The 23,581-nt window shown below is 38.1% G+C and overlaps 1 long non-coding RNA gene across 2 annotated transcripts in view; it reads right to left on the bottom strand.

Moving 5' to 3' along the window:
* LOC142144674 (uncharacterized) overlaps positions 1-23,581 on the bottom strand; it is a 101,195-nt gene that overhangs the window by 37,887 nt on the left and 39,727 nt on the right. The window contains exon 3 of one of the 2 annotated variants that reach the window (XR_012689772.1): positions 22,147-22,216. This is a non-coding gene — a long non-coding RNA (uncharacterized LOC142144674). Of the gene's footprint in view, positions 1-21,817; positions 22,217-23,581 lie in introns of those variants that run through there. The other variant, XR_012689771.1, reaches the window with a different exon arrangement.

Raw genomic sequence — 23,581 nt, 5'->3', positions numbered from 1 at the left:
TAGATGTACAAGCCTTATCTATATCTATTGATTACTCCAAAGGTATAGCAGCTATTAAATACTATCTAGACCTTGATAATACTTTGGAAATTTCCCATAAAGAACTTATATATGAACTATTACAACTCATTATTTTACATAATTATTTAAAATTTCTTGAGTGCCTGTGGCACTGCAATGGGCACAATATTTGCACCCAGCTTTGCCAACCTGTACATGAGCACCTGTCCATGGACAACTGACTATATATGCAATGGTAAAAATCCATATTTGAAACATATCATCTTTTATTGTAGATATATTGATGATATCCTAATTATTTGGCTCTATAGAATCCCTTGGAAGCTTTTTTAAATATATACATGCAAATGAGCTAAATCTTACAGTCACCTCTATAGTAGATGCTCTTAGTAGAAAGTTCTTGGAAGTAGCTCTGAAAATTAAAGATATTAAGCTGGAAATAAATACTTATATTAAGATGTGGATTCCAGTAGCTATTTGCTTTACGATAGCTGTCATCTTACTAAATGGAAGAATAATATTCCCTTATCTCAATTCAGTTGTATTAAATGAAATTGTTCTGAGAAAAATGTCTGTGAAGAACAACTACAGATTTATGTAAATAGATTTAAGGAAATAAATTATTCCCATCATAATGGAATTTAATAAAGATGAGAAAAAAACTAAAAATGTATGAAATAAACATTAAAAAATTATCCAAATGGATCATGTACCGGGTCCTATAGTCAGATATTATCTTTAAAAGAACAAAAAAAATTGAAAATACTCATAGCACCAAGTATATTCATTGAATTGAATTCTTTCAATGCTACTAAATCCAGGATAAAAAAAACTTATGAATTTTCAAACAACTTCAGTTATTTGTTAGAGTGCCCATGTAAAATGAAATATGTGGAAAAAACTAAGAGAGCCCTGAACCTGAGGATTCAAGAGCATGTAAGAACTATAAAAATTTATCTGAGCTAGACGCAGTTTCCAGGCACATTAATAATTTTCATGATGCAGATTTTACTGGTTAAAATTTAAAGCCATCAAACATGTAACCTTGGGTAAAAGAGGTGGAGATTTAGTAAATAAATTAACGTGTAAAGAAACGTATTATATATAGATTGGATACTTTGGCCTCTGTAGGGCTGAATGAAGCTTTTGAAATTGCACCATTCATCTAATGATTAATTATTAGTTACAATTTCTCTGTCTGTTTCTTTTGCTTTTTTCATTTTTTTCCTAGGATCAGTCATCCTTGCACACTGGAAGATGTTCTTGGTTTCCTATGGATTGAAACTAATTCCATCAGTTACACTTACATGGAATATGTGTATTAACCTTTCCTGTTATTGTATGTATAGAGATAATCTATGGTATATTATTGTATTTTAACTTGGTGGTGACTCCTATTAAATTGGTGCTATATTTATTGGCGAGAGAGTCTTTGGCACCTATTCTATTTACAATATTGAGAAGAGTATTTGATCTTCACCAAAATGGTACTTTGTCTAATAATGTTTAATATTTAATAATGTTGAGTCTCGTACCCATTTATATGGGATATGAGGATATAGCTATTAGAATAAAATAACTTATTGAGATGAAGTGGTAATAATAATAATACAAATGGTGACGTGTCTAATTTCTATATATGTGTCGCCAAATGGATATGTGTTCCACCACAAAATGGCGCTGAAAATGCTTTGGTAATATTTATTTTCTTAATAATAATATACTTCGTATTTATATATATATATATATATATATATATATATATATATATATATATATATGATATTCTGAACTATTACTTATTTTATGTAATGCTAATTCCAAATTTTGGGATAAATTTATATGTAATTACTTGTACGTATTACTGGAAATGATGTCAGAATCAGACTCTGAACTGAGGACGGAAGGGATGTATCGATGTAGGGCGGAAGTAAGCAATCACGACGTGCACAATGTTGATTTGCTTGTGGAAGAATGGACAGTATTATTCAACCAGGCTTGCGGTTACTTTTGGACATTACCTCTTGATAAAGTCTAGAAGAGACGAAACAAGTCTGGTACATATTCAGATCGTTTCCTCTTCGGTGTGACATTGGGAGTTCCAAGCACACTGGCCAGAGGGAACACCCTTTGATTAAAGATCTATGTCATTGGATGGAGTTCAGATAAGCTGTATTGTTATGTTTTTAAAGTACAAGTAATAATTTGTCATTTTATATAATTTTATATATTTCTCTATGGTTAAAATCTTTTAACTGCTAGCCTGTTTTTGTCTGTGAGATTACTCACTGTTCTCTATTGAGAGCGTATTACACTATATTAGGTACTTTCTGTGCTATGCTTTTTTGGATCTGTATCTGGATACCACTTTTCATCTATTTGGCAAGAAGGGGTGTATCTCCTAGACCAGCAACTACTTCAGATAAGCCTTTTACTCATTACTTTCCGGTACGAGTTCACCCCACATCTTGAATCTATTGATTGTGTATATCATCATACCGCAATATATTTGGCGCATCTGTTTCTGTTTTTTATGATATATATATATATATATATATATATATATACTATAGCCTAATAAGTATGTTAATAAGGTCAATAGTGTCCTATGTGCAACTCTAATATAAACATCCTTTTCTTCAGTTGTCTAAGTATACAAACGCAAGGTGCAAAATAGTTTACTTCAGATAACTTTGAGATCGCATACAAGGTACATAAAATGTATATACACAGTACAGATTATATATTATAGTTTAACAGACATGAAGTTATAATATATTACTACGCTACTCTTAGAAGCGAGTTACCAGTTCTATTCTAGTCATACGTTACCCCATTCTGTTGTTAACTTAACTTTGTGTTTCATTAATCCCGTTATTTCTGTATTCTAATTTCCAGGGATTCTATTGTCTGTATGTGCATATATATGTATGGATGCTAGGGATGAGCGCACTCGGATTTATGAAATCCGAGCCCACCCGAACGTTGCGGATCCGAGTCGGATCCGAGACAGATCCGGGTATTGGCGCCAAATTCAAAAGTGAAACTGAGGCTCTGACTCATAATCCCGTTGTCGGATCTCGCGATACTCGGATCCTATAAATTCCCCGCTAGTCGCCGCCATCTTCACTCGGGCATTGATCAGGGTAGAGGGAGGGTGTGTTAGGTGGTCCTCTGTGCTGTTTAGTTCTGTGCTGTTTAGTTCTGTGCTGTTTAGTTCTGTGCTGTGCTGTGCTGTGCTGTGCTGTGTTCTGCAGTATCAGTCCAGTGGTGCTGTGTGCTGTGCTCTGTCCTTCTGAGGTCAGTGGTGCTGCTGGGTCCTGTGCTGTGTCCTGTTCAGTCCAGTGGTGCTGTGTCCTGTGCTCTGTGCTTCTAAGGGCATAGTTATTTCCCCAATATTCCCCTGTGTTTAAAAAAATAAAAAAAAGTTTTTTTAAAAAATACCAAAAACTACTTTAATTTTTTTTAATTACCACAAAATTTGCACAACCAATCCTGCAGTATAAGCCCATTGGTACTGCAATATTACCAAGTTCACACATTCAGCAGTAAAAGTCCAGTGGTACTGCAATATTACAAAGTTTACACATTCTGCAGTATCAGTCCAGTGGTGCTGTGTCCTGTGCTCTGTCCTGCTGAGTTCCGTAGTGCTGCTGGGTCCTGTGCCGTGTCCTGTTCAGTCCAGTGGTGCTGTGTCCTGTGCTCTGTGCTTCTAAGGGCATAGTTATTTCCCCACTATTCCCAAGTTTTTTAAAAATAAAAAAAAAGTAAAAAAAAATAAAAAATTTAAAAAAAAATAAATATATAATAATTATAACCAAATTTGCAAAACCAATCCAGCAGTATAAGTCCATTGGTACTGCAATATTACCAAGTTCACACATTCTGCAGTATCTTGTGCTACATATAATGGAGACCAAAAATTTGGAGGATAAAGTAGGGAAAGATCAAGACCCACTTCCTCCTAATGCTGAAGCTGCTGCCACTAGTCATGACATAGACGATGAAATGCCATCAACGTCGTCTTCCAAGCCCGATGCCCAATCTCGTAGTACCGGGCATGTAAAATCCAAAAAGCCCAAGTTAAGAAAAAGTAGCAAAAAGAGAAACTTTAAATCATCTGAGGAGAAACGTAAAGTTGCCAATATGCCATTTACGACACGGAGTGGCAAAGAACGGCTTAGGCCCTGGCCCGTGTTCATGACTAGTGGTTCAGCTTCACCCACGGATCTTAGCCCTCCTCCTCCTCCCCCCCCCTACAAAAAATTGAAGAGAGTTATGCTGTCAGCAACAAAACAGCAAACAACTCTGCCTTCTAAAGAGAAATTATCACAAATCCCCAAGGCGAGTCCAAGGGTGTTGGTGGTTGTCAAGCCTGACCTTCCCATCACTGTACGGGAAGAGGTGGCTCGGGAGGAGGCTATTGATGATGTAGCTGGCGCTGTGGAGGAACTTGATGATGAGGATGGTGATGTGGTTATTGTAAATGAGGCACCAGGGGGGGAAACAGCTGATGTCCATGGGATGAAAAAGCCCATCGTCATGCCTGGTCAGAAGACCAAAAAATGCACCTCTTCGGTCTGGAGTTATTTTTATCCAAATCCAGACAACCAATGTATGGCCATATGTAGCTTATGTAAAGCTCAAATAAGCAGGGGTAAGGATCTTGCCCACCTAGGAACATCCTCCCTTATACGTCACCTGAATAACCTTCATAGTTCAGTGGTTAGTTCAGGAACTGGGGCTAGGACCCTCATCGGTACAGGGACACCTAAATCCCGTGGTCCAGTTGGATACACACCAGCAACACCCTCCTCGTCAACTTCCTCCACAATCTCCATCAGATTCAGTCCTGCAGCCCAAGTCAGCAGCCAGACTGAGTCCTCCTCAATACGGGATTCATCCGAGGAATCCTGCAGCGGTACGCCTACTACTGCCACTGCTGCTGTTGCTGCTGTTAGTCGGTCATCTTCCCAGAGGGGAAGTCGTAAGACCGCTAAGTCTTTCACAAAACAATTGACCGTCCAACAGTCGTTTGCCATGACCACAAAATACGATAGTAGTCACCCTATTGCAAAGCGTATAACTGCGGCTGTAACTGCAATGTAGGTGTTAGACGTGCACCCGGTGTCCGCCATCAGTGGAGTGGGATTTAGAGGGTTGATGGAGGTATTGTGTCCCCGGTACCAAATCCCCTCGAGATTCCACTTCACTAGGCAGGCGATACCAAAAATGTACAGAGAAGTACGATCAAGTGTCCTCAGTGCTCTTAAAAATGCGGTTGTACCCACTGTCCACTTAACCACGGACATGTGGACAAGTGGTTCTGGGCAAACGAAGGACTATATGACTGTGACAGCCCACTGGGTAGATGCATCCCCTTCCGCAGCAACAGCAACAGCTGCATCAGTAGCAGCATCTACAAAATGGCTGCTCATGCAAAGGCAGGCAACATTGTGCATTACAGGCTTTAATAAGAGGCACAACGCTGACAACATATTAGAGAAAATGAGGGAAATTATCTCCCAGTGGCTTACCCCACTTAGACTCTCATGGGGATTTGTGGTGTCAGACAATGCCAGTAACATTGTGCGGGCATTAAATATGGGCAATTTCCAGCACGTCCCATGTTTTGCCCACACCATTAATTTGGTGGTGCAGCATTACCTCAAGAGTGACAGGGGTGTGCAGGAGATGCTTGCGGTGGCGCGCAAAATTGCTGGACACTTTCGGCATTCAGCCAGTGCCTACCGCAGACTAGAGGCACATCAAAAAAGCATGAACCTGCCCTGCCATCACCTCAAACAAGAGGTTGTGACGCGCTGGAACTCCACCCTCTATATGCTGCAGAGGATGGAGGAGCAGCAAAAGGCCATTCAGGCCTACACAGCCACCTACGACATAGGCAAAGGAGTGGGGATGCGCCTCAGTCAAGCGCAGTGGAGACTGATTTCCGTGTTGTGCAAGGTTCTGCAGCCATTTGAACTTGCCACACGAGAAGTCAGTTCCGAGACTGCCAGCTTGAGTCAGGTCATTCCCCTGATCAGGCTGTTGCAGAAGCAGCTGGAGAAAGTGAGGGAGGAGCTGGTAAGCCATTGCGATTACACCAAGCATGTAGCTCTTGTGGATGTAGCCCTTCGTACGCTTTGCCAGGATCCGAGGGTGGTCACTCTTTTAAAGTCAGAGGAATACATTCTGGCCACCGTGCTCGATCCTCGGTTTAAAGCGTATGTTGTGTCTCTGTTTCCGGCGGACACAAGTCTACAGCGGTGCAAAGACCTGCTGGTCAGGAGATTGTCCTCTGAAGAGGACCGTGACATGCCAACAGCTCCACCCTCATTTTCTTCCACATCTATGGCTGCGAGGAAAAAGCTCAGTTTTCCCAAAAGAGGCACTGGCGGGGATGCTGATAACATCTGGTCCGGACTGAAGGACCTGCCAACCATTGCAGACATGTCTACTCTCGCTGCATTGGATGCTGTCACAATAGAAAAAATTGTGGATGATTACTTTGCTGACACCATCCAAGTAGACATGTCAGACAGTCCATATTGTTACTGGCAGGAAAAAAAGGCAGTTTGGAAGCCCCTGTACAAACTGGCTCTATTTTACCTGAGTTGTCCCCCCTCCAGTGTGTACTCGGAAAGAGTTTTTAGTGCAGCGGGGAACCTGGTCAGTGAGCGGCGAAGGAGGTTGCTTCCTCACAACGTTGAAAAAATGATGTTTATAAAAATGAATAATCAATTCCTCAATGAAGTACAGCACTGCCCTCCAGATACTACAGAGGGACCTGTGGTTGTGGAGTCCAGCGGGGACGAATTGATAATGTGTGATGAGGAGGAAGTACACACTGTAGGGGGAGAGGAATCAGAGGTTGAGGATGAGGACGACATCTTGCCTCAGTAGAGCCTGTTTAGTCTGTACAGGGAGAGATGAATAGCTTTTTTGGTGTGGGGGCCCAAACAAACCAATCATTTCAGCCAAAGTTGTTTGGTAGGCCCTGTCGCTGAAATGATTGGTTTGTTAAAGTGTGCATGTCCTATTTAAACAACATAAGGGTGGGTGTGAGGGCCCAAGGACAATTCCATCTTGGACCTTTTTTTTTTGCATTATATGACCAATCAACAGTCGTTTGCCATGTTCAAAAAGTAAAACCAAATTTAAAAAAATACAAGAAATTAAACCAAAAGTAAAATGCCGTGTCATAATTTAAAACAAGAGGTATTGACGTGCTCTAAAACTACTGTATTGTTGTTTATATTTTATAAACACTACACTTGACAGCTTGAGTCTTTCAATAAAAAAGTAACTGTCCATTGCACGAATATTTGCAACAGGGACAATTTTAGGGTTAAGAAAGTCAACTAATAACACTTCGACGCTGTCTGTCTTTATAAACACTACACTTGGAAGTTGGAGGAGGTATTGTGGCCCCGGCACCAAATTTACTACCGGGGCCACTCCACTGTGCAGTCCATATTTAGGTGTATCAGATATTAAACAACGGTGACAGTTGATGCCCAATTTTTTAATTATATTGTGGCCTCGGTACCAAATTGTGTACCGGGGCCACCACACTACGCAGTCCAGATACTTGTTTGGTTGAATTCAGACCAGTTGAGGGTTTTATTATTATTATATTGTGTGGACCACTCTATCTATACCACACTACAACTCTATACCACTCTATTTCATACTTTAATTCTATTTCATACTTTAATTCTATTTCATACTTTAATTCTATTTCATACTTTAATTCAATTTCATACTTTAATTCTATTTCATACTTTAATTCTATTACTAATTACCATAAAGAGGAACAAAATAAACCAATTTTACCAAAAGTATAATATGACTTAGACTTACAAACACTACACTTGAAAGATCGTGCCTTTAAATGAAAAAGTCAGTCTTCATTGCACGACTATGTGCAACAGGGACAGTTTTTTGGGTTTACAAAGTCAAACAATAACACTTTGACCCTGTCTGTCTGGGATCTCAATGACGAATTGTCTGTACCATGTTTGGAGGAGGTATTGTGGCCCCGGTATCAAATTGGGTACCGGGGCCACCCCACTATGCAGTCCAGATACTTGTTTGGTGGAATTCTGACACGTGGAGGGTTTTTTAATTATATTGTGGCCTCGGTACCAAATTGTGTACCGGGGCCACCACACTACGCAGTCAAGATAGATAGATGCGTATCATAGATAAAGTACATTCAGTGGTGTGGGGCAAATTGAAAAATATTCAAAATACACTGACATTATCAAAAACAAGAGGTTGTCACACGCTAAAACTCCAACATGTATATGATGGAGAGGATGGAGGAGCAGCCGTATGTGTAGTGTAATGCAGATCTGTTGAAGGTTTTTTATATATTTTATTGTGGTGCCCAGTGCCCACTCCTCTACGCAGTCCAGGTACATTTATTGGTGCGAATCATAAAAGTTCAGGGTTTTTAATATATTGTGGTGACCCACTCCTCTACGCAGTCCAGGTACAATTATTGGTGCGAATCATAAAAGTTCAGGGTTTTTAATATATTGTGGTGACCCACTCCTCTACGCAGTCCAGGTACATTTATTGGTGCGATTCATAAAAGTTCAGGGTTTTTAAGATATTGTGGTGACCCACTCCTCTACGCAGTCCAGGTACATTTATTGGTGCGATTCATAAAAGTTCAGGGTTTTTAAGATATTGTGGTGACCCACTCCTCTACGCAGTCCAGGTACATTTATTGGTGCGATTCATAAAAGTTCAGGGTTTTTAAGATATTGTGGTGACCCACTCCTCTACGCAGTCCAGGTACATTTATTGGTGCGAATCATAAAAGTTCAGGGTTTTTAATATATATTGTGGTGACCCACTCCTCTACGCAGTCCAGGTACATTTATTGGTGCGAATCATAAAAGTTCAGGGTTTTTAATATATATTGTGGTGACCCACTCCTCTCCGCAGTCCAGAAAGATACCTTGTTGCAACGTTTTGGACTAATAACTATATTGTGAGGTGTTCAGAATACACTGTAAATTAGTGGAAATGCTTGTTATTGAATGTTATTGAGGTTAATAATAGCCTAGGAGTGAAAATAAGCCCAAAAACTTGATTTTTAAACTTTTTATGTTTTTTTCAAAAAAAATCCGAATCCAAAACCTTAAATCCGAACCGAGACCTTTCGTCAAGTGTTTTGCGAGACAAATCCGAACCTCAAAAATAACGAAAATCCGGATCCAAAACACAAAACACGAGACCTCAAAAGTCGCCGGTGCACATCCCTAATGGATGCATATATGTGTGAAGATTGAAACAATGTAGATGAGTGTATTATCAGTTCTTGTTTTTCATGTATGTGTGCACATGTGTAAAGAGAGAGAGAGAGAGAGAGAGAGAGAGATTAGATAGACAGATTGGAGGAAGAGATAAAGGAATATATAGAAAGAGCACATGCTGCATTCAAGTGGAAGGATAATGATAAAGTATCCATTGTAGGGTTTGCAGAGATATATTGTAGATTTGATGTAGATTGAAGGATTATTGCAGCTAAAGTATAGTAAAAACAGTATATACAATATACAAATGCATATGCAGGGTAGTTATAACAATATATATATAAAATTCATGCAGAGTATTGTACAGATAATTACAGTATATTGCAGGGTAAATAATATGCAGACAAGACAGTATAAAAATGCAGGCAAATTATATAAAATGCAGGCACAGTATATAAAATGTAGGTAGACTATAGAAAGTATAGATATATTATAGTGCAGAGTACAGATTATATTGCAGACTATAAATAAACAATACAGATATAAGGTAGTATAGAAGGTATGTTGCAGAGTGCTTAGGAAAACATGCTGGAAATGTCCTGAAGATTCTATGTAAGTGCAGGTACCTGGGGTCAAAGAGACCTGATTGAAGCTAGGTCAAGGCTTATATAACTCTTGACCCAGCATGCACTAGTTTAGGTGGGGGTGGGTGTCCTTAACTACCCTCTACAATGGCGATTCGCCTCAGAAGCCCCGTCCCCACCAATTTACTACTTCGGTCTTTAGGAATCGGGAGGTTACCCTGCTCTCCCGGGAGTCCAGGAGAACTCCCCGAAATTTGGGAATCTTCCAGACATTCTGGGAGAGTAGATAACTATGTTATCGGAGCTCCCTGGACTGAGCTCCTTTACAGCCTTGGTGTGGCTCCAAAGACTGTTCCAAAGTCAGTGGATTGCATCTTCCCCTTTGTGCATCATGAACTACTGCAGAGTTTTCCATGTTCAGAGGTCTTATTTATTTCTATAGAAATGTCTTATGTGACTTTTATTGTAAGTTGTTTCTTTAAAATGGAGATTTCAGTGGCATTAAATATTACTCAACATATTAAAATATATTTTGAACCTGAGCGCCATTTCAATAGTAACATTATAAATATATATACTGTATATCTATCTAGATAGATAGATAAATAGATAGATATTCACTATACATGTAGAATTTGTGGAAAGTAACACATGATATTTTGCTATCATACAAAATGAGTTGTCTCCTTAATGTGCCAGCTACCAGGTGCATGTTGATAATATAAATGTAATTTCGCTGAATTCTAGTGATATACCTGACTTTGTCCTTGACAAAACGACATATTCATTTTAAACACCATCTGTACTGTTTAGTCAGTTTTAAAGAAACTAAGAAAATCATCCCTTAACTCAGGTTTTAGACAAGCCGCTATATCATCTTATTTTCCCTTGTAGAATTTAGTTGTATTTTTGATTGCATAATTACACAAGAGCATGCAAAATTTAAATTGGAATCTCAAAAAGTATCTTAGTCTATTAACTTGTCTGAACCTTTACTGTATAGTACTGTATCATGAAAGATATGATTGTAACAACATTTCATGAATCCCCACATTTATATAAGTATGCCGATGTCCTGTACCCTGCAAAATGAATGAATATGAAAAGATTTCATAATAGGAAATAATATGGAAGTAAATGCAAAGTCTGCTGAAGCACAATGTGTTTTAATGCCCAAATACTGGCATGTTCAGAGATTTAGCATTGCTTAGAAAAGATTGTGCACTTATTAAATGGATTTTATTTTACATGAAATCTATCATTAATAATGTGGGAATGATTACAGAGGAGGATTAATAACTACCGTGTTTATGTTTAATTTTAGTCTAAAAGTCAAAGGCAGATTTTATCAGTGTTGCTCTTGACATGTAGAGAGATAAGCCAAATGCATTGCTCTAAAGGAGAAAAAGACAAAGATAGTTTATAATTTTCAGACTGCTTTGTTACATATTTTGGTTTGCAGGGCTAATACGTGGCCAGTACAAAGAGGGCCTCACATCCTGCAAGCTTTTATTTTTACAGTTTGTCAAATAGTTAGCGATATCTACCTATAATTAAAAAAATATTGTGTAACGGTCAGTCAATAAATGGTTTATACAGTAGAGCAGTCAGTGACCCAGAGTGTAGATATCAGGTTCTCTATATTTGCCATATTATTATTATTATTATTATTATTATTATTATTATTATTATTTATAGGGCGACACATGAGGTCTTCATCACAGTACAGTGGAAAAACAACAAGACAGTACATGGTATAACAGTAAACATAACACTACAACTCTCAACACAGCTACTGGGGTGAAAGGGGTATATTGAGTGCAGGCTAAAACCTGTTTCCTTTAGCATGGGCTCAAGTGACAGGTTTAGAGCCACTAAAGAGTTGCAAAGGCAGTGGAGGAGCAGAGTCAATGGGTAGAGAGCTAAAGTAGTTGGTGCGCAGTGTAGCAGGTGAACTAAAGTTATAGGTAATGAGAACAGGAGGGAAGAGAACAAGTAAACAGAGAGATCAAACAAGAAGGACAACAAACTAGATAAGAACATATTCAAAGACTAGGCTCACTGAACTGTAAGATACCCATAACCCCATTTATATGTAATTTGCACAACAGTATCCTATTATGGGACAGTCAGTAACATTAGCTTATTACCACTAGCTACACTGTACCAGTGTTTTATTTTATTTCGTAAAAAATGCAAGATTTTATATGCATGGCAAGATTCCTGAGCAGCGCCAGAACCCTCACTTTACTATTAATCTTCTAAGAGGGAGGACAATGCTCAACCCCATTTGGGTTAGGCAGCAATCGGAGATAGTGTTACATATTCCAGATGCTTTTACTGTAAATTGACTAAAGCCAAACTCCTGTTCCCTGCCCCATTTACTCACTGAAATCGCAGACTAGTAAGTGTCCTTTGCTTCCCCCTAATCCCAGGGGGATTCCTCTGAATTGTACAGGCATTTTCTTAGATATAATTAATCGTTTGAGACAACTCAGGAGATACACTTGCTATTAGGGAACCCTTTGAAAGTAAAATTTACAACCTATATATTAACTATTATATTTAACCTACATTAGCGATATTCTCTATTTAGAGTTTATTATTTATCATAGGACCACTGAGCTAAGCTTGCAGTGGATCTGCAATTTTAATTATTATTGTTTTTGTTTTTGGTTTTTAATATTTCGCCAGCTTTTGGGTATAGGATGAATTATCATTAACATTTTTAAGGCATATCAATAAAATTAAATTTTATTTTAATATTTACACTCATCCATTGTTTCTGAGTGCCCCTCAGTCACCTGCTTTTTTCTTTTCTTTTCTTTTGACATTTTACTATACTCTTGGTGTATGGGTGCACCGCTCAGGATGTTTTGTGTCATAATTCAATCATCCTGATTGATAGGCTACAATATTAAGAGCTTATTAATAGACTTTGGTATGAGATTCACCTAGTGCGGATACTTCTCTTCTCTATAAGATAAATAAAGATGTCAACTCAGATACCGAAGGTAGACCTTTGAGAAAGACAAAGTGAGAGAACTTGGAGAAGCGGTCAACTACCACCCAAATGCAAGAGAATCCATTGCTCTTGGGAAGATCTGTAATAAAATCCATGCTAAAGCTGGACCATGGAAACTTTGGGATTGGAAGAGGCATGAGTAGGCCTGCTGGAGGCTGTCTGTGGAACTTATATTGTGCACAAATCTTGCAGACCTGAACGCATTTCCAAACGTCAGCGATCAGATAAGGTCACCAATAAAGGCGAGAAAGAAATCAATCGTCTTCTTGACACCAGTATGTCCAGCAAGTTTAGAACTATGGGCCCAATGCAGCACTTTGTTAAGTAGGTGAGTTTCAACAAAGCAGCGGCTGGGGAGGAACTCTGGGGTAGATCTGCTCAAAGCTAATGTCTTAACATGAGAGTTAATGGGTTTAGTAGGTGGAGAGGGTCCAGAATCAGAGGAGTTAAATAACCTGGAGAGCGCATCAGCCCTAACATTCTTGGTACCGGGGCGGAAGGTAAGGATTAGTTGAAATCTGCTAAAGAATAAAGACTAGTGGGCTTGGCGGGTATTCATATATTGAGCAGATTGTAAATAAGCAAGGTTTTTATGGCCTTTATATACGGTAACCGGAAACCTGTCACCCTCCAGTAGATAGTGCCACTCTTCAAGTGCCACCTCAATGGCCAGGAGCTCCTTGTCGCCAATACTGTAGTTGGCTTTGTTTGATGAGGACATTTTAGAAATGAAGCCACAAGGCTTGAAAATACCAGATGGGTTTTTCTGGGAGAGGACTGCCCCAATGCCAACTGAGTAGGCAGCAACCTCTAAAAAGAAAGGTTTATGTAAATCTGGTTGTTTCAGAACAGGTGCAGAAGAAAAAGCCTCCTTCTTTTCGAATGCAGCAACAGCCTCCTTGAGCCAAACATTGACTGGGGATCCTTTTGCGACTGAGCGCAGTGATAGGGGAAATAAGAGTGGAAAACCCCTTAATAAATTGTCTGTAATAGTTCGTAAAACCAATAAATCGATGAGTGGCTCTTAATCTGATGGGTTGTGGCCATTTAAGAATGGCTTCCACTTTGCTTGGGTCCATTTGAACACTGATACCAGAAACAAGATACCCGAGAAAAGGCACCTGAGTGCATTCAAAAAGACATTTCTCCAGTTTACAGTATAAATCTCTTAGCCGGAGTAGAATTTCCTTGACATGTACACAGCATCGAGATTCTTGGAGAAAATCAAAATGTCATCTAAATAAGCAACAACAGACTGAAAATGCCATTTATAAATTCTTGAAATATGGTGGGCACATTGCACAGCCTAAACGGCATCACAAAATACTCATAGTGGCCGTCTCTGGTGTTAAACGCGTCTTCCAATCATCCCCTTGCCGAATCCTGATCAAATTGTAGGTACTTCTGAGATTCAGCTTCGTGAATATTTGTGCCCCACGGATCTGTTCAAAAAGTTCGGGTGTGAGGAGAATGGGATAACAATTCTTTACCGTAATTGCATTTAACTTGCGATAATTGATGCATGGCCTAAGAGTACCATCCTTCTTTTTGACGAAGAAGAACCCTGCGGATTGAATAGATGGAAGTACTTCTTGATTGGAGCTGCGGTTTTTCAGCGGTCAGTTCCCAACCAACCACAAGGCAGGCAAAGAGAGTCTCTAGTCGCTATGCGATGAAATGCGATGCTCAGCGCATGCGTGCGCAGTGTGGCTACCTGGAACCAGAAAGAGCGTCCCATTGCTAGGCAGCGGGGTGCCGTCAGTGTGAACAGACAGGTGTCCGTCCCTGACACCTTGATGAATAAGAGAAGTGCGGGGACGGTGCCTGACAATATGTTTACACAAGTGGAATCAGGAAAACTAAAAGACAGTTGTTATCAGCACATATCCTTAACATTGCACACATGTGTGTATCTAGCAAATTGAAAACTTGGGGTATAAGTTCATATTTTGACCAAACATTTAAGTTTGTATCCCAGCATCAAGCGCACCTCATTGTATGCAGGTCCTAACCTGACCTATATGCTTTAACACCATTAAAATGCAGTTAAAATCAGATGCACTCCCCTCCCAGATATAGAGGCTTACATCTAGCAAGTGAAAAAAGAGCACCACCTCTTAAATACAAAAAAATTTAAAAGCCTGTAATCAGTTTGTATATACATTAAACAATTGCCCCTTTATACTTTTACAAAATGAATGGGAAGCTGTGCAGTAGAAATGCTATGAATTTTATGAGGGAATAGAAAATAATGTTGGAGTTCAGTGGCTGGATAACTTATAAATAACTTATGTGTGGCTGGTTCACGTAGAAATAACTTATTGAAGATATTTATTTTATTTAGGAGTGCAATGCACCTCTATATATCATTGCAAATTTACCTATCTTTTTATATTGGTATGTGTTTTGTATGGAAATGTATTGATTTCAGAGACAGTATGTCATGTTTGGGTTTTGCAATTCTTTAGAGACAATCTCATGTTAATGAGATCTTTTCATCGCTCAGTGACCAAAACGTCTGTTGAAGCTGAAATACAGGAGAAGGTAATTATACTTGCTGGTAGACTCCCTATTTAAGTGAACACATATGAATATGATTTTTGCAAGTTAAATTGCGTTCAAAGCAATATTCTAGAAATGTTAAATCCTCAATAGAAAACCTCAGAAGTGGTGGCACCGCTAATAGAAATGTAAAAAGGCGTTAAACCAATCTAGGCTGATTTATGTGTAGGCTGCATGAATCAGTTCAGATGTTTAAAGGGACAGGAGGCCGGAATACCTCCTGGAAAGGAAGTGTCCAAAATTGTATTTAAAGCGCCCTGCATTACACTGAAATGTATTATACCATCAGCACTTCTGGATATCACTAGTACCTCTAACTAGTGAGTTTGTAACTGTACTTTTTAGGACTTCCTGTACTAATAAACATCACTGCTTAGGGAACCTGCCTGGATGCCGACTTACCTGCTGTAATTCTTTTGTAAACAGTTTAGACCAAATCTAATCCGTTATCTGGCTGTTGTGAGGTTAAGACATAGCATTCCAGTACCAATTCTTTTCCCGCTACCTGCAGCTATGGTCAGTATGATAGGCCAAGGGGAACCATCCACAGCAATCCTGATGTGAAGGCAAGAGGTCAAGGATACCAGCCCAGGTGTACAATCAAGGAGGTACACTAGCAGCGAGTATTACCCAGAAGGACATGGTTCTGGATGCCGCAAAGGAGTCCAGTGGTGGCATCCGTAAAAGCCACTCTTACTGCAGTTAGAGAGCGCATTTGAGATAATGAAAAGTGGTCAGTGGCAAGGCAAGCAAAACCAGTCCCTAGCAACACAACAGACAGGGTGGCATAGGCGACGGGACGCTCTTCTTTTCTGGCAGTCAGCGTGTCTGACCACCCATTATCCTCAAATCACCCAGCAGCATAATATATAATAATATAATATAATATAAATCCTGCTCTGGCACCACTAAGGTGCAAGAGTATTAGGTCTGTTCTCCAGCATTGTTACTGTGTCACTACTCTGGTAACTGTCTAGGTGGACCGCTACCTGTGTACCTCTTGCAGCCAAGCCCAAACCTCCTTGTGGGTGTCCCTGGTGAACACCTGGGGTATGTTAGACTCCGCACCTCCTAGTTCAGTGGCACTAACACCAGTTGGTGGTCTGAGCATCCTGAGTCCAGCGGCTCTTCGAGCCTGACACTCTACTGTGTACAATAACATTAATTGGGGGAGATCGTTATATTCCTGGCTTAAACTTGTCCCTCTGTTTTGTGTCTCTTCCTAATGCATTGTCTACATGACTGTTACCTACAAGTTGGATGGAGCAGCCCTACGGTATGATCAGGTGTGCTATTAGTAAACATGGTCCGTGAATTTAAAAACCCACAAGGGAGATATGCTCTAAAATAGATTTTACTTTTAAAAATAGTGGATACAAGTAAATCATATTTAAATGCAAATGCACTCTTGAAATTCCTAAGAGTTTGGTTTACTTGGCTTGAGTTCCTCACATTAGTGTATTTCATCATTATTTATTTTTGAGTGAGCTGCTTGATATAAATAACATTTATTGTAGACATTTGATGCATGCAGCCACCTCTATTGATGATTATCGAATGGGTAGTAGAATGGTTGAATAAGGAAATGCATCAGGAAATCAGAAACTGTTGGAAAAAAAATGTACTCTTAAGACTTGAATCTCTTTTAATTCATGTTCCTGTTTTTGAACTTTTACACTAAACTACGGAAAGCAATTATAACCCGCAGTGTAAACTGCGACATTGTCTTAAGTGGTTTGCAGAGTCCTAGCTGTGTTGTAAACTATTTAAGAATAAGCATATCACGGCTTTAGCATAATAGCAGATGGGAATACTTGTGTGATTACTGCATGATTTGAAGTGGAGGTTCTAATGAATGTTTGGTTATTCTTTTTTTAGATAGAATTTTCAATAAAGAAATTGTATTGCCTTGTCAATAGACAGAAATAATTCAGAGTTTCATACATTATAATTAGTTCCTCCCTTATTTTTACAATATGTTAGTTTCTATATACGAGCTTCAGACCGTTTTGTTTTTCGGCTATATGAACTGACTTTTTAATACTTTATTGGCTGTATACCTTCAATAAAATACAATTGTTAATAAGTTCACCTTGTTAACTATTGATAATATAGTCAGTTTTCTATGTAAATTTTGAGGCACACAGTGGCCACTATTTTATTGGAGCAGCAAGTAGTATCTGACTTCGATTACTCATATCTTAGTGCAAATTCAATTCATATTAAACAATCTGTTAGACTGCCAGTGATATATATATATATATATATATATATATATATATATATATATATATATACATATATACATATATACATATATATATATATATATATATATATATATATATATATATTTATATATATATATATATATATTTATACATATATATATATATATATATATTTATACATATATATATATATATATATATATATATATATATATATATATATATATATAAATATATATATATATATATATATATATATATATATATATATATACATATATATACATATATATTATTTTTTTATTTTCAGTTGAGTCTTTCACACCTGATTGCTCTTTGTGCTGGTTTTTGTTTAAATTCATAGCCATTCTTTTAACTTTTAATGAACTCAATCTATTTAAGGAACTTCCAACTTTTTGGGAAATATTTTTTCTAGTTGAATCTGCTCTACTTTGTCTTTTGACCTTCTAGATTCTGTGACGGAAGGTAAATTAATGATATGTGTTTGCATATATTATTGCATTTTTAACAACTAGAGCACTGTGGATTTCATTAGTGTAGTAATTAAAAAATACATCAGTATGGAAATGAAAGTGGCTAAGTGGGTTAGCAGTGGTTTAGCGTTGTAAGCTTTTATCTCAGGGGACCTACATTAAATCATGCACTGAGTCTTAACTCCTTCCCCCCTGAGGCATCATGCAGCATTTAGACTTACATTGTACAGTATCCGTGCTGAGTAACTGACAGTTTTTTCACATATAAAGTCAATTCCTAATTTCGGTGTGGGGAATGGCAGGGTACTACTTTTCTGGGACTCTTATATTTATAGATAATTGATAATCTAACATTCAAGAGGCAGTACAACAGTAGCAGCACAGTGATCCAAACCATTCTGCTAGTCGGGAAGTATGATAATATAAACCTAATCGCTGAAAATAGACATCCCCTTAAAACATTGAAAGTAAAGAGAATTATCTGACTATTTGAATATATGATAGTCTGTAACAGCTGCATTAAGGAATGGCTACATACCACAAATCCATCATTTTGATTTGACTGTTGCTGATACATTTTTAGGGTAAAATACCATACATCAACATTACCATTACCAGGGCTGGCAAGAGGAATTTTGGTCCCCAGTACAGCAACTTCTTGGGGGCTCCTCCACAGACTCCTTTGACAGAGACGTGTGCACACCAATGCATGATAACTCACTGGCACAATGTAGGGGGAGTGGCTGCGCATCTTTGGGAGAGTACCTAGAACATGAAAAGCGCTAGGCCAGTCCCCTACAAAAAAAATCTGCATTGTTACGTGCACCATTGGTCAGCAGCTTGCATGCTTCATACTTCAAATAGAAAAACAACTATTATTCCATAAATTGAGTGAGAACCAGGCTAGTGACTGAAGACATGATACCATTATATTATTCTGCATTAGGTTCTCTGTATCTGTAGCAAAGAAAGCATTAATTATACATTTACTTGGACATAGGAAATGTCTGAAGCTCACTGCCGCCGGGATTATCCGGGAGGCGTCAGGTCCCTTGGTAAGTCTGGGCTCCTTACTCTAATTGCCTGATGTTAGCCCTGGAGCCCCCGTGTCATCTAGTGGGTTGTTTTATAAAGCTCCCATAACATATGGTGAACACTGAGATCCTCTCCTTGCTGGGACCACTGTGGGTACCTCCAGAAGGAGGTTTGGGCTTAGCTGCATGGGACGTGCAAGTACTGGCCCTCGATGCCAGTGAACAGTGAGGCTGCAGGTGAAAATGGAATAATCAACAAGCCAAGGTCAATGCCAAATGATCATACTGAGACAAATCAGATGCCAAAGGTTAGTTCGGGAACAGCAGAGATCAAAGCCAGATAATCAATGGAGCCACATCAGATGCAAAAAGGGTAGTCAGGAACAGCAGAGGTCAAGTCAGGTATCGATGGAAAAATACAGGAACACAAGTGACCCAATACTCTGGCAGCTATAGACTGTCAGAATCTGCCTTATAAAGGCAGTTCAATTAGAATTTGGTGGTCAGTAACGTCACTGACTGCCGCCAGTAGAGATAGAAAGCGCGTCCCATTGTCAGGCAACGGAGGTGCTGGCCCGACGGAAAAAGAAGGTGTCCATCCATGGGATGAAGTAGGAAAGCAAGGAAGGCACCTGACAGATTGACAGGGGCTGTGGGATATGTAGGGGATTTTCTAAATGGTGTGTATTGCCTAGGCATCTGGGCTTCTCCTCGGATCACATCTTGCCTATCAGCAAAGAAAATCTGAAATATCTGTGTTACATAGTGGTGGGTCCATGTAGGTGACATGACGTTAAAGAACGGAAAATGTGCAACTTTTATTATTCCCCAATAATCAAGACTATATTGGTTATTATTAATTATTAATGCCCCAACTATTATACTTATTCAGTATGCTGTATGCTGACGGGTATGCTTTTACATTATTTGCAGCTGTGACTATACATACGCTCTTACAGCCACACAGCATAAGACTTGAAATCTGCAAAATACAGCATAGTCTTTTTCCTGTTTCATTTACCATTGCTAACCTCTGACAATGGGCCTGGCTGTGACCTGTCATATGCTGGTATTCTTGCAGCCATATATTGTTATCATCATACAGAGGTTAAGCTGACATTACATTTGTATTCCACCAGCTGAATGCTGTGTTCGAGCAACATTTTGCCAGGAATAGACTTTATTATCTATTCTACTCGTAATATCATTTCATTGCACAGGGCTCTTCATATTCCAGTCATAGCTAGCTACAATGGGTCTGGAAGAAAAAGCAAACTTTAAAGTTACAACAGTGTGAGAAGAGAGCACAAATCTATTTTTATAGGACATTGAATGAATAATAGCAAACATATAGTACATTCAGTTCAGTTTCCTGCTGCAGGCATTTCTAGAGATTTCTTACCTGACAGCCATTACCCTGCATTGCCTTTATACATATAGGATGACAGATGTAGAAAAGTTGACATTTGTATCATATTCGTGTCCTGTAGCCCCATTCTGCCAATTTACCATTATACATCTTCACATTCACTTTACAGTAACCCAAGGAATATATTTTCTCCATATACATTGCTCCAAATTATCTATTTCTGGTGCCTGGCAGACTCTTGGCTTTGGGTAGCAACACAGAATGTAAGATATGATATTTTTTCATCAGCAGGGACACCATTGTCTCTTAAAGACCAAAACAACTTTATTTAAATGTCAGTACATGACAAAGGCATTGTTTTCAGATTTTCATAGACTAATTGCATAAACACAAATAGCTTGGTCAAAAAGGTCACAGCTGATGTATTAAGTTATAAAATCATAATAAGTTACATTCCCAGACGTAAATTATAACCATGTACAAAGAACCATATGTCTGTGATATCTGACACAAACTCATGTATAACATCTAAATACATGTCTAAAAAGGTGCTCTTTGCAACCATTCTAATGAACATTTTCTAGAATGTACTAGATGAATGATAGCTAGAATCTGATTGGTTGCTATGGGCAACAACTCCACTTTTCCTTTTTAGAAGTTTTAGTAAATATACCTTTTTGTCACTTTCTAACCATTAACACGACTTGCACATTTATTTTGACACAATGGTTGCAAATCCCATGAAAAAATGACCTTTGAAGCAATTTCCCTATCAAAATAAACTTTATTATATGAAGATACCTCCATTGATAGAGTGCCCATGAATCCTGGTTTTCCCCAGACAATCCATTTTTTTCATCATTTGTCACAATGCTTATTTTCGCATCATTTAAACTCGTGATGCAACCAAGTTAACAAGAATAAATAAATTCCTATAACTGTTACCTTATTTGGCTGCTTAAAGGAAAATAGATGGATGTTATGGTCTGAGCAAATTTAGGTCAAATGCTTGTCCCAGATATCTATTTAAAATGATTAGGAAATATAAAGCATCATTATGAGCTTTCCAGCACAAAAATGTAAGTTAAATGACTAGTACACAAATAGCAAATCCTTCTCCACCCAACTCAACTAACAAATCAAATTTCCTTTAAAGGTTTTCTCCGCACAGAGTTCAAAGTGAACTAGCTACTGCCTGTGGACATGGTTTTTAAATGGATGGAGTGCACAGCAGGGGGCGTAAGTACTGTAATTTTACTACGTACTGTCCATAAGTACTGCATAGTTGATTTTTAATCTTGTGTTGAGAAACCTTTTAACTCCCTTTAATCAATAATAAAGACACAATCATTTAAATTAGATTCACTTTCAGCTCCAAATACCGCCATTAAGGCCTATTGATGACCCATGTACTCATGACCAAATAAGCCTGCATGAATGGTGCAAACAACACATGCATATGGTAATTCATGGAAACACCAGATTACAATGCAGTAGTCATGTATACAATAGCATGTTGTAGATAGAGGGGAGTGGCATGATTGGCACACCTACTGAGAGGTGCTTGATTGCACTATTAGTAAAAATGATCCATCTGGAAAGTTGGATCAGCATACGTCCAGTCCTAGCCAAAAAGGAATACAACACATCACTAGCTACAGCAAATTTATTCAGTGAATAACTTCCTTATTTTCTACACATACTTTGTTTTTGACAATGTTATTATTTTTTTTTTTTTTAAGGAATTAGGTCTTGGGTAGATAAGCTTTTATGTGTATCAGTTATATGTGTAACATTAATATCTGTGTGCTATGTAGCTGGCAGTCTGCAAATGTATAATTCTATCTGTACCATATTGTTTTGAAAAATAATGTAGCAGCACAATAACACCTATATAATACTCAACTGGAGATATTGTGTGTATAAATGTATGGAAATAATATATGTCGAAACAGGAAGTTGTTTTTACAATAAACTGTAGAAACTGCATTAACCCACATATGCTAAACTCCTCTTTGAAATTTAATCCAGCGATCAAATGATTATTTATTGTTCTTTATTAAATATTACTCTTCACTAAATGAAGCAGCTTTGAAACATTATGTCCCTAACTATTTTATATCTTACTGTTGCTGGAACTTAAAAATGTTAAATGCAGCTATACAGCAGAAGGGCACATCACAGTTTGTTTCAAACTGAAGAGTTTTATTTTTATCCTCTGGCAAAAACACATTATATGATGTGATATTGTTATTGCATAAATGAGATAAACATTCTAGATATTTCCTGTAAAATGCATTCACCCTTCTAGTGATTCATAATGGCGTACTATGACAAACTCATAAAAAACAAGCATTTAAATCTAACAGCAAGACATTTATTTCTTGTGTATATTGATCTAAGCACGTCTTTTAAAATGTAAAAATAATTGTCTTGCTAATGTATGTGATTTGTAAAAGTTTCTTATACTATTAAATATATTTCTGCGCACATCAAAGACATTTTCTATATGCACAATCACCAAGGTTCTGTCCAACGGTATATCTGCTATAAATCCAGATTACAATACTGCTACAGAGTCATTCTGGCTATAGTGTCATTCTGCGCTATAGTGTAAGACAGTGCATCCAGTGCTATGTTAATGAATCATTAGTTTCTTAGACCATTATATTTTGCTCTATGATACCAGGGCCGGAGCTAGCATGTCTGGCGCCCCCCTGCAAAATATAAATTTGCACCCTCCTCTTTTATAAATTTGTTTGTTTAATAATGCTTCTCTTCTTTTAATGCAAATCATATAATAAACATTAATAAAAAGAGTAATTAAAAAAAAATACATTAAACTGCGAAAATTTATTGCTATATGAATAATATAAATGAAAAATATGTATACTTTGTAATAATATTTTACATGTTTGGCACTGTGCCCTCTTTCATCACACCGCTTCCCCTTCATCAGCACACTGTGCCCCCTTCATAATCACATTGT

The sequence above is a fragment of the Mixophyes fleayi genome, chromosome 3, assembly GCF_038048845.1.
Source record: "Mixophyes fleayi isolate aMixFle1 chromosome 3, aMixFle1.hap1, whole genome shotgun sequence".
Classification (NCBI taxonomy): Eukaryota; Metazoa; Chordata; class Amphibia; order Anura; family Limnodynastidae; genus Mixophyes; species Mixophyes fleayi.
Note: the sequence above shows the minus strand (reverse complement) of the source record. Positions and strands in the feature narration are given on the sequence as shown.